The sequence below is a fragment of the Aythya fuligula genome, chromosome 1 (genome assembly GCF_009819795.1).
Source record: "Aythya fuligula isolate bAytFul2 chromosome 1, bAytFul2.pri, whole genome shotgun sequence".
Lineage (NCBI taxonomy): Eukaryota > Metazoa > Chordata > Aves > Anseriformes > Anatidae > Aythya > Aythya fuligula.
The window spans coordinates 73,120,690-73,143,063 of NC_045559.1; the positions used below are offsets into that span (position 1 = coordinate 73,120,690).

The 22,374-nt window shown below is 42.1% G+C and overlaps 1 protein-coding gene across 3 annotated transcripts in view; it reads right to left on the reverse strand.

Moving 5' to 3' along the window:
- PRR5 (proline rich 5) overlaps positions 1-21,798 on the reverse strand; it is an 86,447-nt gene extending 64,649 nt beyond the window's left edge. The window contains exons 1-2 of one of the 3 annotated variants that reach the window (XM_032189016.1): positions 21,718-21,798; positions 21,531-21,597 (exon numbers count right to left, since the gene is read on the reverse strand). The gene's annotated coding sequence lies outside the window, so the exon portion shown is untranslated. Of the gene's footprint in view, positions 1-21,341; positions 21,449-21,530; positions 21,598-21,717 lie in introns of those variants that run through there. The other 2 variants (XM_032189008.1, XM_032188999.1) reach the window with 2 other exon arrangements.
- Between the last annotated feature and the right edge of the window lie 576 nt (positions 21,799-22,374).

A 22,374-nucleotide genomic window follows, 5' to 3' on the forward strand; every position in this document is an offset into this window, starting at 1 on the left:
ACCCAGAAAAATCTTAAAAGCACCATTTAAAAATAGCAGAAATTCTTTTGTTATGGCTTCAAATAATGGTTGCAATATCATCTCGTGTGCTGAGATGGTCTTGAAGTGCCTCTCTGAGATGCCAGCTAATGCAATAAACAACCCAAAGTGGGTATCTTGCTGCAGCACAGAATTTATTCTTATGCAACTTCTAACCCCAGTACAAGCATCTCCACAGTATTATTTTTTTTTTTAATCACTGCTCAGTATATAGTGTATATATATATATACACACACAGTTTTAGTATATATATATAAAAATCTATGTATACACAGACACACAACACACACCAGTGTACATGTTCTGACTATGGCTCTTCAATGCCATGCACTTTGCATAGTCATTTGTACCAGCCCCACCACACCACTAAATCTAGCTAGGAGTAATATACAGACAGCCAAAAGACTTAGTTTAACCTGAATACAAAATGCTCTTGTTTTAGGTTTGTAGCATTTCATAGCCACTTTCTAAGGATCTAAATAACTTTACCTGTTTAAAAAAATGTATTTTAAGATTAATCTTTCATGCATTTGAGAGCACTAAATAATCACCTTATACTCCTGCCTTTTGTCTGCTCTATGAGTGTGAACTTCATTCTTTTACTACTTGTTTTAGTCAAAGGCAGAGGTGTTAGTTTAAATAACAGTGTTGTGAGAAGTCAGTGAGTTTTGACTGCAACACATTAAGGAGCACACATACACCAGCAGCTTGGTAGACAGCGTGCAGAATGGGAGACATGATCTGCAGCTTGTAGGCTACAGAGACACAAAGCGACATTTTGAATACCTAGGGGCAAGGTAAGGAACCCAGCCTTCTCAGCTACACACACACACATCTGAAAGAAGACACACGAACATATTTCAAGTGAGGCACATATAGCAAATGCTGAAACAACGTGCACTGGATATGAACACCTAAATCAACAAAAACTCCTGTGGATACACATAGGTGTCCTAATATATGAAAAACTGCTGGAAGCAAAGCAAGCTGCATGAGGGCAGAGCTTTTTTGACACAGCTGTTTTTATTAAGAGCATCTGCCAAAACTGCTAGAGTGGTCAGGACAATGGAGGTCTTGCAAAAGCCATGAACAACTCAGCTCTGCTGGAATTGGATACTATCAAAGCACATACCTAAAATAATAGGCTTTGTCATGAATTTTGTCTTTTTTTCATCCCTGCTTAAAAGACAAATTAAAGAAGATTTTTCATCTTCTCTCAGATTTAAAGGATATGAGAATTCCCACTGAGTTTGGACAGGAAGTGCAAAAACAGCTATTTGGTTCTTAAAAGATTAGATGCTTATGGGTCTGTTTTGCCTGGAGACTCTGCTTTGACATTTTAGTGCGTGCAGATAAAAAATATTCTCCCTTCTGGTAACCTGTGATAACTTGATTAGCTGGGATAATAAACCAACATCATAACGCTATTTTTTCGGGATGGTACATGTGTGTTATATCAGAACAAAATTCCATTGCCTTTTTTTAAATTTTATTTGACCTAACTTTGATGATTAAAGCTCAGTTATTCCTTCAATGTATGGAGCATACATTAAAAAAAAAAACAAAAACAAACAAAAAAAAAAAACACAACTTGTGAATTATGTTTATCTTGCTTTCATCTAATATCCTGTACATCTCAAACTATTTATAGGTTGAGGGGAAAGGCAAAGAGAGAATGCATTAAAAAAAGCAATACATATGAGGTTGTACAAAAGTTGTAGGAGCTTGTAATTAATTAAGCGTATTCTTTGCACCAGCTGAGCAATCAGTATGTTATGTTGGCAGGTAGAGCCAATCAAGAATTCAAAAAGCTTTTTGTTAGCAAGGGTTGAGAACATGACTGAAAGCAGAAGCAGTATTTTAGAACTATTACAGTTTTCACAGGCACAGCACTACTTACTGATCCCTCCACCTTGCTCTAGAGAAAGCAGCAATAAAAATCCCAACCCAAAATACTTTGGCAGACACAGCCACAATGTTATAATATTTTTAGGGCCCAAGACCTCCAGACCAGCATTGATTAAAACACGAGTCCAGAGGTGTTGGGAACCCAAATCTCCCACAAATCCAGCTGCAGCCCTCCTGCTCTGAGCAAGAGGGCAGTCCAATTTCCAGGTATGCTCTGTACCTGATGCAGAGGAGGAAAACATATGCATGCTAGTGGAGTTCGAAATGCTTCTTCCGGCAGAGAGGGTAGTTGCCGAAATACTCACTATTCAAAATTGTATTGTAAAACACAGGATCATGGCTCAGAAGTGCAGTATAAGCAATGTATTAATGTAACTACCCTCCTTTTCTAAATGACTAGCTTATTCGTGAGTGTGGGTGAAACTCACTGTTTTCATACAGCAGGAACTTGGGAATGTCAGCTCCTACTCAGGACTGAAAACAGAGCTGCTGTAAATCCGTATGTCAGTTGAACTAACACAGTTGCCCACTGACACCTACTGCTTAGCCAGATGTGGCCAGAAGAATCAGTCACACAGGCTAATTTGTGCTATTACTGTGCATGTCTTTCCAGTCAGCCTGGAGTGCCCGGCAAATAAGCTCCATCTTCAGTGACTGCAGTCAACAAAGATGCGAGCCAAGAATGCTAGACAGAAACAGTGATTGTAACTAAACTACAGTCAGCCTGACATGATCGAGGTCTGCTTTGTCAAAGCCCACAGAAGCAATGTTATAGACCTTCTACCAGACCACATTAATTTGAGGCCAAAATGACCAATAGGAACATCAGTGGCTGGAAATTGTGAAGGCTGGGTTTCATGGCTTTGCAAGCTCAGCTAAATCAACCAGAAGCACGTGAAGAAGTACATGGAAGAATGAATCAACAATGCATCAATATTAAAAACACCATCTGTATGCTCCGTGTTACACCCCGAATTACAGACCTGTAGATTTTCCTTGGTGACTAAGCCTCATTTCAGTCTATGAAGGGAGTGGCTTTTTGTGCTCATGGCCTTCCCCTCCTAGGTCATTTAACAAACCAGCATACAACTGTTCCCAGCAATCAAAACCACATGGTTCAGAATAAGCTATAGCTGGCTTCCCCAGTTGCCCTCATTCATTCATTTTTTTTGAGACTTACGGAAGATTTGAAGGTATAAGATGATGTATGCATGTGTTTAATTTTGCCAAAGATAAAAGATGTCTATTTCCTCTGGGCTACACTTTAATGATCTTAGGTTTTTTTTTTTTTTTGTTTTTGTTTTTTGTTTTTGTTGTTGTTTTTTTTAAAGTGTCACTTTAATTGAAACTCAAACCATAAATTCAAATTATAATAGGAGGATGAATTCTCATGAATTCCTAGCTGCATAAATCAATCGGAAAAGTCCTGTTGCCTTTCCCTGGGGCAACACTGTACCTCAGACAAATAACATGATTGTTCTTAATGCTGACTTCTTCTAGGTTATTTTTTTGCTGACAATTTGTTGACATTCCACATACCTCTGAGTTTTTCTGCTGCAGTAGTGACACTTAATCTGCCAAGAATAACAAAACTTTAACAGGATCAGCTTAGTCCAAAAGCACCAAAAGATCTCCTCACTTATCTTTGATTATGACTTCCTCCATCCTCAAAGCTTCTATTTATACCTCTCTCATCCTTTATTTTCCATACACAGAGTCTTAATTACAAAGACTAGCTGATTACATGGACCAAACTGCTGCTTTCACAGGGCTCTGCCTGTTATGAATGGTACTACTGGAACTGGAAAAGAACCAGATTCTGCTGGAAATTAGTTATGCAGCAAGTCCTATGATTTGATACTCAATAATGCTTCATTCGCATTCACTTAAGGGAAAACATTTCACAAGCAAAGATGCAAATTCAGCTTCAACACTGCCAATGTTTTCATACTGTGAGCAGGCTGAGAATTGCATCGTGGAAGTAAAACAGTATAAGATTTTTCAAGGGCTGACTGCCACATGGCAAAATAAATAAAGTAACCAACAGCAGTGCTCCCTGAGTTCTTAAATGTGTATGGAGACTGTGATTTTTAAATCTTTCTGCACTGCTCTGGCTCTGCTTTTAATTAAAATTATAGTAAAATATTCAACAAATGTCAGCAGGAAAAGAGTGGAAAATCCTATCCATAATATGCATAATTTCAGCTATATTCAGGTTTGATACATCAGTAACTGGGTTTATACCAGCAGCCCATTTATCGATTTGCCATTGAAGTCAACGTCCCACTGTGATTTCAATGAAACACTAAAGCCTTATGTAGCCCTGGGAGAGGAGCTCTTAGGTGGGTGAGTGGAGCCCAACTGAACACTACAAGCTCCCTTTGAGTTTTCCATGAGCTGTTCCAGGACGATACAGAAAGGTCTCTCCTCTGCTTCTGTTAAAGCACTCAAACTCATGAATTTTTGACACAGCATTTGAATGGTTTTACTGGAAAGTGATGCAGCTGAGCGTAAGCAAGAGGGCACTTGGGAAGAATTTCACTTGGGCACCTGCTGGGTCTCCTTTGCCTGAAGTGACTGAGACAGCAATCTCACTGACAGGGATTGTCAACTGATTTACTCTTGTAATTGAAAACTGAGCAAATTCAGACAGGGTTTTGCACAGCAGTTTGGCTTTCTCTCTCCTGCAACATTTCTCCAACAAATGAGGCTTTCCGCTTCAGCTATCTCTCTTTTTTAATAAATGGCAAACCATTCCTCATTCACCTCCATCCTCATTCCCAAAGACTGGTTTGTGGTGGAAAAACAAAAGGGAACATTTCCATTTCTCCTCCTATTTATAAGCCATTCCTGCCCACAGCCCTCCTTGCCCTGGCACCCCTGCAAGCCCCATGCTCAGCCTCCCTTTGCAGAGGTGCCAGCCCACATTTAACGCAGCTGCTTCTGAAGCACACGCAAGAAACATCCGCAGTGAACAACAGTTCCCTATAAAGAAAAACAGCAGCCCTCTATGGAGGGATTAAGAGACTGATGGATCTTGGGCATCTGACACGCATGACCAGATTAGAGAAACAAATCACTGTCTTCATGTCCAGCCCATCACTCCTGGCATGGCCAGCAGTAACCAAGGCTTGGAAGAAGCAAAAGGAGAGGCAGAGGGAGGCATCTGACAGCAGAATGGAGCCAAAAGTGATTTCCAGTGCAACACAAATACTGAATCTGCATGGAAAAAAGAATGACAAGAGCATGTCCTGCAGCCACCTCTGACAACTTTATTTCTCTCTTTTCACAAATCTGTATACTCTACTGAACATGCTTTAATGACAACCAACATTAACATGAACTCCCCCATTCAAACCACCAGGCTTCTGGTTCAACACCTTTTTGGATTGGACAAAAGGCATGTGAAACATTGAAGTTATTCATTTCCAGGCTCACCATGACCACAGGGAAAAAAAGAGTCATATCCTTGCATGGATAGTGCCCCACAATCATGTATCTTGAAAGCTGAAGTTATTGCCACTCACATTTAATAATGCATGAGAAAAGGAAAAACAAACCTTCAAGAGAACAACAAACAGGCAGTTCATACTACACTCATTAAAAAGCTTTTACAAGTCTACAAAGAGAAATTACAACACTACCAGCACTTCCGTCCCTTCCCTTGCTCTACCAAAGCAAAGCTGACAGCAGGGATGTGTGGCACTGTATCTGTTCCTGTGCAAAACCCCACTGTTTCAGGTCTGCTGCCAAGGAAGGTGAGGTTTTGGTGAAGCTGCCAGATGTAATTCAGAGATGCTTTCTGCTCCACCAGCCTCGTGCATTTTGAAAATAGTTAGCAAATAGCTGGAAGCAGTGACTTCTTAAATTTACTCTGATGTTTCTACTACAGAATCAGAATAGGCTCCTAACTATGCACAGGAAGTAGTGTTTAACTTTTTGCTTAGTCAAAAGCTTCATCAGCAAATCCAGTCACAGGAGAATACAGCTCCACAGCCTGCACCTACTGTCATTCCCAAAACACGCAGTACTACCTGGACCCCTGAAAAGCCTTTGAGAAGAAGAAAGTGATATAAAAAGTTTTTGACTCATCTCTAGTGAGGACCATATGCCCAGATAGCAGAGTATGAAATAGTGTTGGGAGAAGGCAAACGGGATCTCTAATGGCTCTATCCTTCCTCCATCGCTGAAGCTAGCCAGAAGCTAGGTATGGCGCAGCAATAGGTATGCTGCTAGGTATGGATGAAGAATGGAGGGAAGGTTTCTGCAGGAAATGAAATGACTTCAAAAAGAAGAGGTAAATACAAGTAGCAGCAGTTACAGGACTATCACACACACACACACAAAAAAAAAAAAAAAAAAGAAAAAGGATTCGACTCAGATATAATTCTGTGCTTCTGCCATCAATAACTTAAAGCCTTACAGCACAAACATTAAGGAGCTGTAATGTCCTCCCATCGTCAAGTCTCTGCACAGTTAAGGAAAAGGAGCACAGAGCCTGTAGATATTCTGTATTTTGGGATGACTACAGAACAGAGCTATTCTTGGGGATTAACAACTGCCTGAATGGCCCTCAGGCTCAGGAAGGGACACTTGCCAGTGACTATTTTCTGGAAAATCTCAATGATCATTAGTAACATCACGAGAAGAAAACCAAAAATTGTGCTGTGATTATTATTCTTTTTTAAAATACAAATTCCTATTGCTGTCAACAGATACTGGATTGGGAGCCAGGTTATTTTGAGACCCCTGAAGAGTCTGTGGCTCCAGAAAAGAGAGGTGGGCTTTATTTTTTATTTAGTATTTCTTTAGTTTCTTTTTTATTATTATTATTATTTATTTAGTTTTTTTTTTTTTTTTTTAAGTATTTTTTTAGTTCCTAGTGTTTGCTACCTTGAAGGCCATGTCTGCTTGTTTTCCCAGTCTCCACAGCAATAGATGCAAAATACATCTTCTTCACAAATAAAAGGAGGGTTTCTTCTACATGCCCAGGAGCTGGGACTGTCCAAAACTGTGCAGCCCCACACGGCAGATGGAGGCCTGGAGCTAATGAAGCATTTAAGCACATGCTTAACTAGTTTTGGGGACAGAAGTTGTCTCATTGTGGGTACGACTGGCTATTCCCCTGTGCTTTTAGATAACCCCTTGATGCCCCAAAATTGATCATGGTGTACTCAGAAATACAGGACTTGATTAAGAAAAAGCATGTGTACTGAATTATTTTTGGCTCCCAAATTCTGGGCAAATCCTGAATGCAGTGAAAGGAGAAAAGATGGAAGGGAGGCAGAGGTTATTGAAAGTTTCAAAGCAGCTAGAGGCTCTTCCTCCAGACACAGTTTATTCTGGCCCTGCTATTTATCAGTAATAATCTTCAGAGCCTTGGGTTTACTACACAACTCATTTGTCTGTCTCCACTGGGTGGGGAGAGCACAAACTGTCAGCAGCAGAGCAGATGCGCAACTTCAAGCACACAGATGGCGAGGGCGCAGCTCAAATCTTTCCCCTCCTGCTTTCCATCCTGTAATTTTCTTCCCCTTTCAGTGGGGTGAAGGCAGAGCTGCCTGGATCTCAACGCGCTCAAAGAGCAAATGAGACTTGCCTTATAACGACTTCCTGATTCTCTGTGCGAGCAATCTGTCCTCACCCAGACAGATGGTAACTGCTGCTGCACAGCTGCTCTGGCATGGGTAAGGCTGGTGGATGAGTGGCAGGCAGGTGTGATGCTCTTTTGGCTCACCAACCCCACAAAAATCCAGGAAGAAAACCCAGCCTGTCAGCTAAGGAAAGCACAATCTGGAAGCCATTCCTACAGAACAGGTGGTGGTTTATCAAGACAAATTCAATGCATGCTTGTTCATTAAGGCTTAGCCTATAGCAGTCAACACTGGGCAGCCATCAGATGGCCAAGGGAGGCTGCAGCATTCTTGCTGGCACTACCTGTGAGGTATCTCCTCTCTAAGGAGTTCTCACCAGACCTCTTATTTTCTATTAACTTCGAGTGTATGTACAGATAAATGCATAGTTTATACATACTTTTGAACTGCCTATTTTCATATACTTACATAAAGCCTAATACAATGTAGTCCTGCTCATAAATTGCTTAGGCACTATCACCACCAAGTAACTGCAACAACAGCCATATTACTAACTCTCCCTCCTGTCACCCCATAGCCAGGATACTACAATGTCACTTTGTCAACCACCACGGCACTGTCTTGTCTGCCACTGTTGTGAACAAATGAATGTAACAGCCTCAAGATGGTCTTGAGTGCTGAACTGGTGTCAACTGGACTGAAACGAAACATTCATATTATAAAAACATGAAGAGAAAAAAAAAAGAAAAAAAGAACCTTGATTCACCAATAAATAGAATAAAATAAGAATTCTTCCACATTCTTCTCCTCTCCATAAAAGCCATGAGCTATCCCAACTACCCAACTGTTTCCCAAAATGGCTAAAGCTTTTCACAACTTTAAAATGGGGAACAAGAAAGACACCTTCACCCAGATTTATATACATATTTTTAAATTAAATAAATCTGTAATTTTCCACATGTTCCTGAGAGACTCGATCCTTGATTGTCATGTTGCATTCCTACCATAATTTCCATGACTGTTGAGATTTTTACACATGAATGGATGGATGAGATTGTTTCCAAAGAAAGAGGTACTTTCTACCTGCACAGAGCTCTGTGAGCATTGGGAACACATACCAAAACACGGGGTAAAAAACCTGTACTAAATGAAGCCTCCAAGTATTAGCCTCTCACCAAGAGGAGAGAAAAAGAGATGCTAGAAAAACAAACTTTAGGCATTTCAAAGATGAATATTTTGCCAACACATTTATCAGGTTCACAGCAACACTCCAGTTCAGCCCAAACACAGTTGCTGCGCCGGTGTGAAATGGATTTACTGGAAAACATCCAAGCTTCTGCTACAACACCGTCACATTGTGCAAGCATAACCTCTGGCGGATGCAGGTGGAAGGGCAAAGAAGTCACCAGCTGCAGCAATCCTCATGCCCAGGGCAGAGGGAAGAGCACCCACACCAGTACTGTGGCAGCCATCCTCACTTCAGCAGCTTCCCTGGTTCTTCTGATTTTGCCTGAGGTGGTTAGGGAAGGCCCACATCGTCTGTTGGGCAGAACAGATACATCTGAGACTAACTCCTGGCAGCGGACACTATCAAATGGGTGAAGAAAAGGGGGCCTCTCAAAATTGTAACTGGTGTCAGTAGGCAGCAATATGGGTGACAGCGCAGCATCTCTACTGTGCCTAATTTGAGTCATCCAGCAGAAGCCTCCTTGCACCAGCTGAGAATTTCATCAAGGACAAAAACCTACACGCTTGAAAGTGATGCTGAGTGCTTACACCTTTCCACAACCCTTTCGTAAGCAGGAAACAACCCCATGTAAGTAGCAGAAGTCCCTTAATCCTGAAGAAATGCTTCTGCAGCAAAAGGTGACACAGCTTGACACCCATGTCAGTTGGTTATTCTCTAGATTCCACAAAAATAAGGGAAACGCTGGAGACCCAGAATCACAATCAGTTGAACAGCAATGCAATTCAGATTCAGGTCCCACAGCGCAACCCAACCATAAGATCTTAAAGCACATGAAACCAAACTTTGAGAGATCTTATGAAAACCCAGCATTACTATAGCAGAAGTTAGGTGATAACCAAAGAAAAGTAAGTCTGGATATCAGGCATACTGGAGCTTGTCAAAAACTGTGTTGGTGGTCAATGTTAGCGGGTAAGTGCTATAATGATGAATCTAAGCAGTCTTTTTTCTCGCTGCTTTGCATTTTATGGAGATATAATCATCTGCCTAGTGTTTATCACAAAGGGAGAGATTTTTGCTAGGGTCACAGTATTTACACTGGAGCATCAGTTATTCCACCTGTGTAACAAAGAGAAAAAAGCCAAAAAAATGTGAATCAGAAGGGAGCTCCTGAACAGTGACAGCCAGCGTTGGCAGCAGTTACCTTCGCCAAGCAATGAAGAGGCACGTTTGCCAGGGAGGATCGGCGATCTGAAGCTCCCCTCAGCTGCAGTCACTAACCTTTACCAGCACCATTGCTCAATCTCTGCTGAATTAGCAGCAAGAGCACTGCTCTACTTTTTCACAGAGAACAATGCTGGAAAGCTGCCAGGGGTTAATGAGCAACGAGAATGATGGGGAAAAACTCCAAAGAACGTAAACCCCAAACCTGAAAGCTGTTCAAGAGACTGTACGAACCTAAGTGTCCCTTTTCAGACCTTGTTCGGGGGAAAACAAAAACAAAAACAAAAACCTCTGAGCATCAAGGGCAATTGCATCTCAATAAAAATTAACTACTAGTTAAGCATTTTTTCCTCCAAGTTTTATCAAGCAGGCTCCTAAGCATCTACAAAACAGTCTAAAAGTAGTTGTATTTAAGAATTTTGAATCATCATTATTTTGCATTATTCTTAAATTGTGGAGCCCCAGTTATGAATCAAAAGCTCACTGAGTTGGGTGTTGTGGAAAGGCAGCATAAAAAGGCGAAACCAGAAGCATATGTTCTCTCAGGATATATTCTAGGCACAACCACTCATGGGTAACTAAAGAGCAGCAAAAAGAGTTTCCACACAATCTCATAGCAGCAAGCCAGACAACTCAGAAGCAAAAAGGAAAAATCCTCCCTATTTCCCGTCATTTTCAAATGATGAGGGAGAAGAAAGGCTTTTGCCAGATGCCACAAAAGACCAGTGTATCCCATTTGTTTCACACTGAGTCAGCCTCACACTCTGTATGCTGAATACCTCACCAAGACAACGGCAGCGCAGCCCCATAAAGAAGGGCAGCCCAGGTCGGCGCTGCTCCATTCCCCATGGGGAATAAATGCAGCACATTCACCCCTTAGCACTCTATTTAAAGACAACTTAAAAATGACTGCCCTGCCTGCAAATTAACTCTGAAACCCAGCAAGTTGAAAGTCTACAACTATTATTATATTGCTGCTATAAAATCCTGTTTTTATATATATATATATATATATATATGCACACACACACACCCCCCAAGAATGTCCCAGTTTTTCTGGAATATTCCTGGGATGACGTTTGATGGCTCTAATCACTTAATTAAAGGGCAAGGGAAAAAAATACCTTCTCTCTAAAATGTTAGAGTTGACACTATAACGATGCTCAAGAAAGTGAAGAAATGCACAAGCAAAAATAGCCCTCTAAGGTGAAAAAGAAAATTAAAGACAAGGGAATGCTCCCCCCTACAGCTCCCCCCAAATCCATAATTTTTAATGACTGCCTGCAGCAATCTGCAGGCAGGGCTTTAAGAGATGAAACGATCTGCTGCCTAAAATAAGGCAGTGGGATTTGGCCAGATGTCTGCAAGTTTTGCTGAAGAAAGAAATTCAGAAGTCCTTCTTGCCTTGCCTGATTTACTGTGGTCACAGAGATTTGCAGGTTGGACAGGATCTGACTTTCTATTACAAAAAAAAATAATAAAATGAAACACTGAAAGCAGGGCATAAGCCCTTTTACTCTTCTTTCACAGGAATTTCTAAGTCTTGAAAATCTGGGTCAGGATTGCTTATACATATTTGTTCTGCATTTTTTACCAAATTTGACTTTCACCTTGGGAAAAGATCTCCTAAAAAAGGAGGAGGCCAGAGGTTTGAGGAGAACCCCGAATCGCCCGGTACAATGTGAGATGAACGCAGGTACCTTCACGTTCACAGAAAACACAAAATCAAATGTGATGGCAGAGGGCACTGCCTCACTGGAGGGAGAACTGGGAGCTAATTTCCCTTCTGTGCTGTCCCTGCCACTGTCCCCCGTACCAAAGCCTTGCTGGGAGGAGGCACAAGGTTGCAGCTGTATCGAGCAATGCTGTGCCAAACGAGCATCTTCCACCTGGGCACCAGAAAGGGCACTGAGGTGCAGCAGGGCTGCTGAATCTTTATCCTCCCCCAAAGCTATTCCATGCACAAAGGCTGCAGGAAATATTTCTCTTACATTTCTTCAAGTTTGCCACATTTGCTCTTCCACTTAGTAGAAAATGCCCCCTACGTGGCACAGCATCCTAATGTGCCAAGTCTCATCTTTTATGCTGTTGCACAGTTCCATTCAGTAAAATCAGCCACGGATAAACATATCTCCTGAGACTCACACGTTTACCGTGGTAATTTACAGCTCTTAAATAGAAGAAATGGAAAAATTATTGGAGAGGGTAGAGAAGAATGGATGGGAAATAGGACAGTATTTGACTTCAATAGTACTCGACTATCAGTGCTGCAGGTATGAGCTACAGCATGAGACGGTGTTTGCATGGAAATGCCCCCAAGAAAAAGGCACACAGTGCTTCCTATGGACACTATTTATACCTGAAAAGCAGTGTGAAATATATCAGTACTTTTAGCTACTGTAATACATGGGCGTTACTCATCTCCTCAGCACTTGTTCAGACAGATTCTCCACTTAGGTTTCTGACTCGAGTGCTTTCAGACTTCATCCACCCCCATAGAACAACAGCACAAGTCCTGGCTCATCACACCCTGCTCAGTAGCTACAGAGGAAGCCACCAGCACCGAGACTTGCTTGCAGCAGCACAGGACCCACCATTCACAGACACTGCCTGCCAGCACCCAAAGCACCACAATCCATTTGGATTCCTTTTCTGCAGTAAAGTCATCCGTTAGTGACTAGACCAAGTGCTGGTCAGAGAGGAGCCTGCAATGCCAGCATGCTTAAGGTAATTTACTTTGATTCCATGGTAGGAAGATAGGGTCTATGCTGTAGAATCAGCAAAGCAATGAGGTGTTTTTAAAGCATAAGCAAAGTGATTCTCCCTTAAATAACTTTAAATGTCCCCTGTGACTTTGGCCACCCTGGCACCATCCAGACCTTTATTCTAGCACACTACACGCTATTCCTCAGAGGTCACAACTGTCTTCAAATTCCACTAAATCAACTGTTATTTCCTGTTCTTTAATCTACCAGATTAATAAATCTGCTCCATTATTGCCTCATTTGCAGAGGCAGGCAGGATACTGTGCAGCACAGCAGATGCAGGAGATTTTATTACAAACAAAAATAAAAAAGAGGGAAGGAGGGGAACCTAAGAAAATTATTTCGATTTGCTTATATCTGGGATCTCTGAACATGTACACAGAGATGTTAGAGCCAGCCAAAAGAGCACCAATAGTTGCCTAAGGTCCTCCCATACTTCCAGAAGCTTTTCTCACCACTGTGGTCATCCCAAACCACAACACACCTATAACCATTACACGGGATCATACAGCAGTAGAGTTGGGTCATATCCAAAGATCAAACCACAGGTAATCCTGCCCTGGGTTGTGGAAATATTGCTTAGAAGCAGACTTGGATAAAAGCCATTTTGAGTTCTTCAGGGCTTTGTCAGATGTAACTAACCATTCTTTGGAAAGCTCAGGTTGAAAGAGTAAGAATCCCAATAAACATGTCACCTGTTTCATTGCTCTTCCCAACAATGCACTGTTCCCCGCCTTCCCTAAGAGCACAAAGCAAGAAGCCTTGAAGGGTATATCCCTTTATGTACACCACATCCAAGGCACATCCATCTGTCCTAGCACCTACTGGTGATGAGATTGCCAGAAAAGAAGATGTCCATGGTTTGGCTGGAAACGCCTCTATGAAGAATTGCAAGCCCATATATTTTTTCCATCAACTGCACCAATACAGCAAAGGCATCATCTAGATATCAGGCTTATCTTTGTGGATTTACATTCCATGCCCATGGCTGCGTGGGGCCCTAGAGAGGCCACACTACAAAACGTGCAGAGCCGTGGTGGCCTCTGCTTTAAGAGCAGCGTGTCAACCTTCATGCTTAGCCTGTTACAGGCCACACATCTGTGTGTACGTGTACACATGTATGCGTACAGGACAGTCCATACTGAAAACCAAAGGAAAAACAAACAATCTTTAGAAAAGAACCTGGGTTCAGCTAGCTGCTCTCTGACACCCCTAAGCTCTGCCTCAAACTCAAATGCCTAGAAAATCACGCCCCCCGATTCACGTCTTCAAAGGGTACACAGTGCTCCATTCTGCAAAGCCATGATTTCTAATTTCAATAGGCTTTTATTATTCTTGCCATTACAGATGTTAGGGCCAACAAGAAACATCCCTAGTTTGAACATTTGTGCGGGAAACAGAACATCCTTTTTCACAGGACTACGTGGTAATAGAATATCCTTATTTTTAGCAGTGATTTTCTTCTCCTGTTGTTTAACACCGAACAGAGAAACTGTTGCAACAAGCAAGCAAACAAGAAGGACAACAGGAGGGACACACTTTGCCTAAGCATTCATCATCCCTTTTGCTTGAATGAGCAGAAAAGCAAGGCAAAGAGAGAATGTGGGGAAAAGCACTGCATTTCTGCCTAAGCACACTGATGAAACATAGACTTCATAAACCCTAATTCCCTGCAGCATTCAACATCCATAGGGCACAAGGCTTGTTCTTGCAACAGTGGTGCTCAGTTTTAAATTGTTCCCCCAAAGCTGGATATTTACTCTCTAGGATATCTAAATACTGCTAAAGTTTCAGCTGAGAATTGGTTTTGTGTTTGTATCCTGCCTAATACAGGGTGGTCCTAGCTACTGAACCCAAGGGTTTAAGGCACAACAACAATAATAATAATAAAAAGGAATAAACAGTAGCTACAAAAGCAGATAAACAGGGGTCTGGAACTATTTGTTAAATAAAAATGACTAAGACTTTCAGAAGTAGCACCTACAGGACTCCCTGTATGCTACAAAATAATTATGAGGGACAGGATTAAAATGTGAATGATCAAGAAACCTGCACAGGAATTCAAGAAGGACCCCAGTGTATTCTGGGGGAGATATCAGCTCTGCAATTCAGTTGCATCTCTCATTAAACATTCTTAGAAACTCCATGAGAGGGAAATGAAGTTAACTGCATTTAAATCAGATAATAGATATTCTTTTGAATACTATTCTCCCAGCAAAAAGAGTAAAAAGGAACAATGCCAGTAGCCAATGTTAAAAACTTGACCCTAAAAAGAGCAAAAGAAAGGTATTTTCTACATATGATTACACTAGCATAAACCTTGCATCTTCTTCTTGGCTGGTGCCAGTCTTCAAATTGTATCTTCTGGTAAACTTTGAGAAATCTGTGATGATTGTAACAAGGTGTATGCAGTGCTGTAGATGGGAAAAAATATCTTCTGACTTCCTTTAATACTTTCTGGTCTCTGTATAACTGCAGACAATTCCAGTAGTCATACAAGCACACACTTGAGCTTGAGTGTCCCCAGGAAATTGCTTAATAGTGACAAATAAACAAAAGCCATACAGAATAAAAAATAATAGTAATAAAAACTGATGCTGGAATTGCACGTTATAGAATTAATTTGAGAAGCATGCTGTAATGCCATATTTGATCCACACAAGCAAATCTCACACACTTGAGCCAACCTCTGGCTTCTTATCTGAACTTTCCAAACATTTCAGTTATACAAAACTGCCTTGGACGTTTTATGAGAAGAGAGTTACTCTCAAAGTTTCCAACACTTCCTATCTTCAGGGATGCCAGAATTACCACAAGAATGTCTTTTGCCTGGCACTTTGCATAGGACAGATTCAAGACTCACTGATAGGACACAGCAAAGGATTTATACCGGGAATGACGCTTTATTTAGGAGTACAGGTTTAGTTATACCAAGCCAACCTAGTCATCCATTTAGTCTGATAATCCACTGCCAGTGGCCTCTGCTGAGTCCTCCACAGGAAGCTTAAAAAACAAGTCACAGTGGTCTTTGACAAATGCTGAATTCTGAAAATGCTGCCACTTCTGCACAACCACAAAACCGTGCTAACAAGTGGTAGCAGCCAAAAGCTAATTGAGACTCTCTGTATGTAACCATTAATGCCTGTACTTTAAGAGCAAATAAAACCAAGGCGCACCTATAAAGCAATGCAGACAGCAGTGGGTGTTCCTCTTCCAATTGATATTAATTTATTTATTGGAATCAATGGAAACTGCCACATTCAACCAGATGCTGGTATTTCTCTAGATCAGGGTACAAGGAGATCAGGGTACAAATTAATCAAATAAAGAGAAGTCACCTCCTATGCTTTCTGGAGAGAGCCTCAAAAGGATATGAATACAGTGGTAAATAAAACAACCAGCAGTACTGGCTTATGGGAGGTTGGATGAGCACATTCAAGCTGGATTAATGCATTTTCTAGAAGAAGGTTTAATTTTGCTAAGCCTCCTGATTTCCTTTGAAACCAAGGCAACAAATTTCATAGTTTTGTTTCTTCTTACTTTCTACTTCAAACAGACAATGCAGGAAGCAAAACCCTGGTTCCAAGTCATTCGATGAGGAAACTTTGGGGCTCAAGTTTTACTTAATTAAAGGAGGGTCATCTGTAAGCCAGTGTTGTAAATGTTTGCTATTTTTTTTTACCTGCTGGCACTCCAATTAACCATTCATGCTAAAGAAAGTCAAACAATCACCAATTATTAAAGTGGCCACTATGAATCAGAATAAAAATATTGCTTCCAATCTAGCAGCATCACACCATCTTGGAGCATTTATTACTCTGCCTGTTCTGCAGTAAGAGCATATCTAATTTATATAAACCCTGATCTATTCCAGGATATGACAAGAAATTCAGAGGAGGAAAGATTACATGATAAGACATCAAACCACCCAAGAGAGGCACATTATCGTCCCAGCTGGTCGTTCAGTTGTCCCTTTAATTAGACTTTTCTTGAACAGACCCACCTTGTATCTGAAGAGAGGAACAGGAAAATAACCACTGCTATACAGCAATGCCACTAAACTGATTAGCTTTATGTTCAAAATCGCAACCCCTTCATATTCTTGGAACCACGTTCTAAATAATACCTCAATCCCAAATAAACTGATTAAATTCAAACCATCAAGCGTACTATCTCGGACTGAAAAAATCCTGGCATTTGCCCAAAGCAGCCATCCCTCCTCTGGCTGCAGTGTGTTTCGGATCACAGCTCTCAGCCCTTGCATTTGTGCACTGCCCAAGACTTCAGAATAGCTGCACACTCCTTGGAAGTTACTTTGCACATTTTGGCAAGTGCTCAATGCTGTGTCAATGGTTGGAACTTAGAGCAGGAAAATGCCCGAAGTATTTTACTTTCCAGATTTTCCTCAAGGTAATATAACATGGATCCAAGAACACAAAATATCAGAGTCAATGTAAACCAAGGAATATTTCTAGTCTGAGCTGCTGTGCTCACCACAGGAAAGTGTCTTCCATCACTTCCCTCTTCCCTTGCTGTGTGACCAAAAAGGCATAGCATAAGTTACAGCATTTGTTTTACATAATACTGGCATGCATTTCAGCTGCCAACAAGACACATGTTCATGTATTTCCTAGACCACAGGCTCCTATAAGCTAAAGATGGAATGAGATCTATTAATTCATCCAATCCATCTCTTTCCCTACAGGCACTAACCCAAGCTCGCAGAGAGTGACCCTGTCCCTTTTGGTAGACAACTCCAGGGAGTTCAGAAGTTGACTCCAAGCAGTGTAGCCAGTCTGTTAACTAAGAAATGTTTCTGAAGACCCCACCCCAATCCCCAGGAACAGCTCAGCCAGGGCAGATGTGATACTGAGCTGCCAGCCCTGAAGGACATATTCCAGGGTTCTCCAGGAGCTGTTAAAAAAAAAAAAAATAAAAAAAAATAAAACCACAACCAACAGAGCTACCAGCATTTTCCATGGAAGATTATTTAGCATCATTCCAACAAGAAGCTTTTCTGATGCTCAAGTTCCATTTTCATCTGCAGCCCATCAAGTCTAGTTACACACCCTTGCAAAAGCTTAAGTGCTTCTCTCTCAAGTAGATGCACCTAAAATTGTCGCTATCATTGCTTCAACTCAGTCATCAGTTTGAAAATCTACACACACTAAGCATTTCCTCATAATCAGTCCCTTCAATCTCCTAATTAGCTCTTTCCCTCCCCTCTCAAACTTTCAAAAGGTCCAGGGAGCCTTCTGAATTATTACGTAACCCAGGGAGCCAGATGCAGCCACAGCACACACACAAAGTCTACTGCTCTTCCATTCGCAACCAGGACATAGCAGACAACGGCACTGCCTTATCTCACTTCTAACAGCCATGTCTGGTCACAGGCCCTCGATTCATTTCAACTCTGTCACTTTCAGTGTGTCCTTTCACATCCACTACTCATGCTAGCCTACCATTCATCTGACTGTCCTACTTCCACCCCACAGTCCCTTCAGATGGTTCTGCACTGCTGGTCAGCCCACACCGCAGGAAGATTCATTGCCACTGACTGCAGACACCGAAATTTTACATGTGAAAAGGTAAAATACACTGAGCTCTTCTGATGTCTTTCATGTTCTTTCTTTGGTAGTCATCAGTGTGATATCCGCATCACACCAGAAGAGAGCATGACTATATTTTATTCTCATACATCACGAAGTTTCCCAAAAGAGCTTCTGCTTTATCTGCTTGCACAAGCAGCATAAAGGGTACATGTGTGATGATACCCATAATCTCTCGGTTCAACACTGCACCCCAAACTGCTCCTCAGCCTCTCAAGCAGATTGAATTTCAGCCTGAGCAACACAAAGGCGTATATTGTGGCTAGCTGATGGGCAGGAAGGGATTTTGGTTTTACAGTTCCTGTGAGCCTTCCAGCAGTCACAGGGTAACATGACAGAATGTAAACATCTTTGAAGTGAAAACAGCTTTGAATAAAATGGACGTCTCTTTTTTTCCCCATGCCTGTCTTTGTTTCAGATCTGTAATAACTACAAGTAACAGTCTTAAACTCAATTGTCTAAGCAAGGGAATTCCCACAATCATTATGTGGCATTTTCTGATTTAGCTGTCACATTTCATTTAGCATTCTGCACTGGTCCTACAGTTTGGCTTGCCTGAAAATTTTAAATACAAATGTATTTGCAGGATGGCGTGAAAGAACACCATCAGAATTTTACCTCACACCACAGCTCCTCACTCAGCTCCCTCCTCCCCTCTCCCATATACGTGGATCTTGCAGCGACTGAAAAAAACACTTGAACAGAAAAATCTTTACCTATTTTTTCCCCCTATTAAAAGACTTTTACTGACCTTTCTGCTGAAACAGATCTAAACCACTGTTTAAACAATGCTTTAAAATTGCCAACAACTTGAAACACAGAAATCTTGAACAGGCAAGTGATGTCTATAACAGCAATGAATAGCAACACTTAATTCAAACAATCCTTATATTGTACTTCCCATCTTCAAAGGGCTACATACACACTAGATAAAGGGCTACATACACACTAGATAATTAATCACTTTTTTTTTTTTCCCCACACAAATTTGCCATTCTTGTCCTAAGAAACCATAGGGAAAGCAAACAGCACCAGCAAGACATGCTTCTGGACAACCATTTGTCATTTCCTCTTTTCTTAGTGCTCAATGAGTCCTGGACCACAGATGTAGCCAGATAATTACCAGCTCTCAAAATTCAACAGTTCCTTCAGACACTGTGGCCAGGGCTATAGGAAAGGCAAATTTTCCATTGATATGAAGACATTTTTCTATCAGTAGTGTTAAAGCACTTAAACCCATTAGATCACAGAATCACAGAGTCATCTAGGTTGGAAGAGACCTTGAAGATCACCTAGTCCAACCTCTGACCTCACAGAACCAGACCGAATCGCTCTCCTTCTGGAGCAAGGATGCTCCTTCCCACAAACAGGACCAACCTAGGCAAAAGCTGAACACAGCTCAGCTATCTGCGTAGAGATATGTGAGATCAGAACATACTTCAGAAATTATAATGTCACTACTGTGCAGCAAAAAAGCTCTGATTTTCCCTTTGGTGAAGAGCTTTTTGCTTTGCATTTGTGGTTTGTTAACAAACACACGTGCAAGAAGGATGCTTTAAAGGAAAATGAAATAGGCCAGAGTGCCAGCTGGCACAGATTGTTAGAGCTGCCAACTCTGGACCAATCTACCTTGTTTAAGCTAATACCCACTACAACATTTAGCTCTGTTGTTGAAACAGGAAATGTTATTTTTAGCCATTACCTATTATTTTTGTGCAAAGAGTAATTGCCACTTACAGTTCTGTTACAGGTCTTGCATTTTATCATGTGTGTTTATGAAGTTGTTCATTAATCACGCTGGCTTTTACACACATACACAAAGCAACAAACAAACAAAACAAACAAAAAAAACAAACAAATAATAATTTTGCTGGCTCACTTTATTGTGGCTACATTTTACAACTAATTCTATCTGCCATAAAAGTTGAAAGACAATGCCTCTAGAACAGAAGTTGGGGAAGGAGGGAAGTGACTGTAACTGTAAAGATCAGATTTTCTTTGACCTGCTCAGGGCTTGATTTTCTGAAATGGTGAAGACTCAGAACTTGACCTGCACTACTGGCTGACACAGAAAGGTTTCCATCAAGGTCTCCCACAGAACTTTGGATATGAAAGTTTGAGAACTAAAAAGAAAGTACTGAGAATCTAGCAGTTTTCTCTGGAGCCTAAACACAAACCTATGAGTGTTAAAAATCCAGCTCTGTCTTGGGCAATGAATTCTTTTGGAAATTCCTCTTACACTGTCTGCTTTGTATTATCTGTTTATTGCATATCCACTGAGAAGACGTCTTAATTCCCTATTCCTTCCAGACTTTTCCCCTAATTAGGTCATTAATAAGAAAGATGAAGTATTGTCATTCTACCAATGGTGTGTATTATAAATATGAAATCCCTGTCAACATGTTTCACTGTAACATATGAATAGACTACCATGGGAAAGAAAAAAAACCAATCACCAACAACTGGGGTTATACAAAGCATTCATTTGACTCCCAGAAATAAGTTTCAGAAGCACTATTCTTTGGTTAGGGGAGAAGTTATGAACAAGGAATAGTTTTGCAAGGCAGCACCACAGTCCTAAATCCACCTATCTGCTAGATGTCAAGTGTGTCTTATTGTATAGCTGGCCTATACTGTACTACTTCTCTTATTCAAACTGTAAGGAAGCTGCCTCATCATCACCTAACACTCCTCTCTTCCCTTAAGAAACTCATCTGTGCATGAGACTTCGTGAGACAGAAAAACAAAAGCCATTTATTTCAAAGGAAGCATCAAAATTTAGACTTATCTTTTGATAATTAATCACCACCCTGATAGATGCAGAAACTGATTATTTCCTGTGATTTAAAATGAAATGCTTAAAAGCACACCGGCTAGAAATCAGAAGCAGTAGAAAAACTAAATCATTTCCTCACTCCCTTTTCTCAGGCTGCCTGCTCTTGTACCCTCCACAGTATTAAAAGGCTGGTGTGCATCCAACTTAATGCATTCCCGGCGAAAATGACGACACTGGACCTTTATCGATGCTCGCCCGATCAACAGTGACCTCGCACGACACATGCACACGGCTGCAGTGACCAAAGACCATCACCCACTACACGATGGAAACACGCACACCTTCTCTGCAATTGACAAATAAAAGCATAAATAATTCTGCAATAAATAAATGGGTAAGTATATCCTACATGCGCACATGGAGCTTACTTGCATGAATAAGGCTTCCAGCAGCCGACCCGCAGGATCCCGGTGCCCCCAGCAGCTCTTCCGGACCCTACAAGAAAGGGGATGAGCGCCAAACGCAGACCCCGCCGCGACGCCTACCCAGCCCCAGGCCCCCCGCCCCAAGCGGTCCCGAACAAAGCCGGGAGCCCCCCGGCCGCCCGCCCCTCACCTCCCAGCGCCGAGGGGAGCCCCCAAGCTCGGCCCCAGCCTCCGGCCACCCCCCACTGCCGGCGCGGAGGGGCCGGGCCGGGCCGTGTCGCACAATGCGCGGCCGCGGGGGCGGAGCGGGGCGGGGAGAGGCGCGGCGCGGCGGCAGCTGGGTGAAGGAAGCTGGCGAATAGAATAAAATAAAATATGAAATATAAAATATACATAACATAAAATGTAAAGTAAAATAGCGCAGCCCCCTCTCCCCCAGCCCCGCTCTGCCCGCGCAGGCCCGCCCGGGCGCCCCATGGCCTCGTGGGTGTGGCCCCGCAGCCCGGCCCGCTTGGGGGGCCGCAGGGCCTTGGGCCAAAACGTGCGACTTGGCAGAGGGGAGTTTTGGTGAGTGACTGGATCCAAAGCTTAAATCCGCAGGGATTTAAACCAAGGCAGATTTTATACAGGTCGATTCCACCGCGTCTCTTTCGCAGCTCCTTCGGCTGCTCCCACCTGCTTCAGCGGAGCTGGGCAAGGGAGGGGCCGTGCCAAGGAGTGGGCACACGTCTGGGTATTTCTGCTCACGGCATCCCACTACTGTCCCACCGGCACCAAAACCCGTGGTCTTCTGGTCTCTGGAGGGGCTGCTTACTATTTTTCTGCCCAGTTTGGTGGCAGCTGGGTA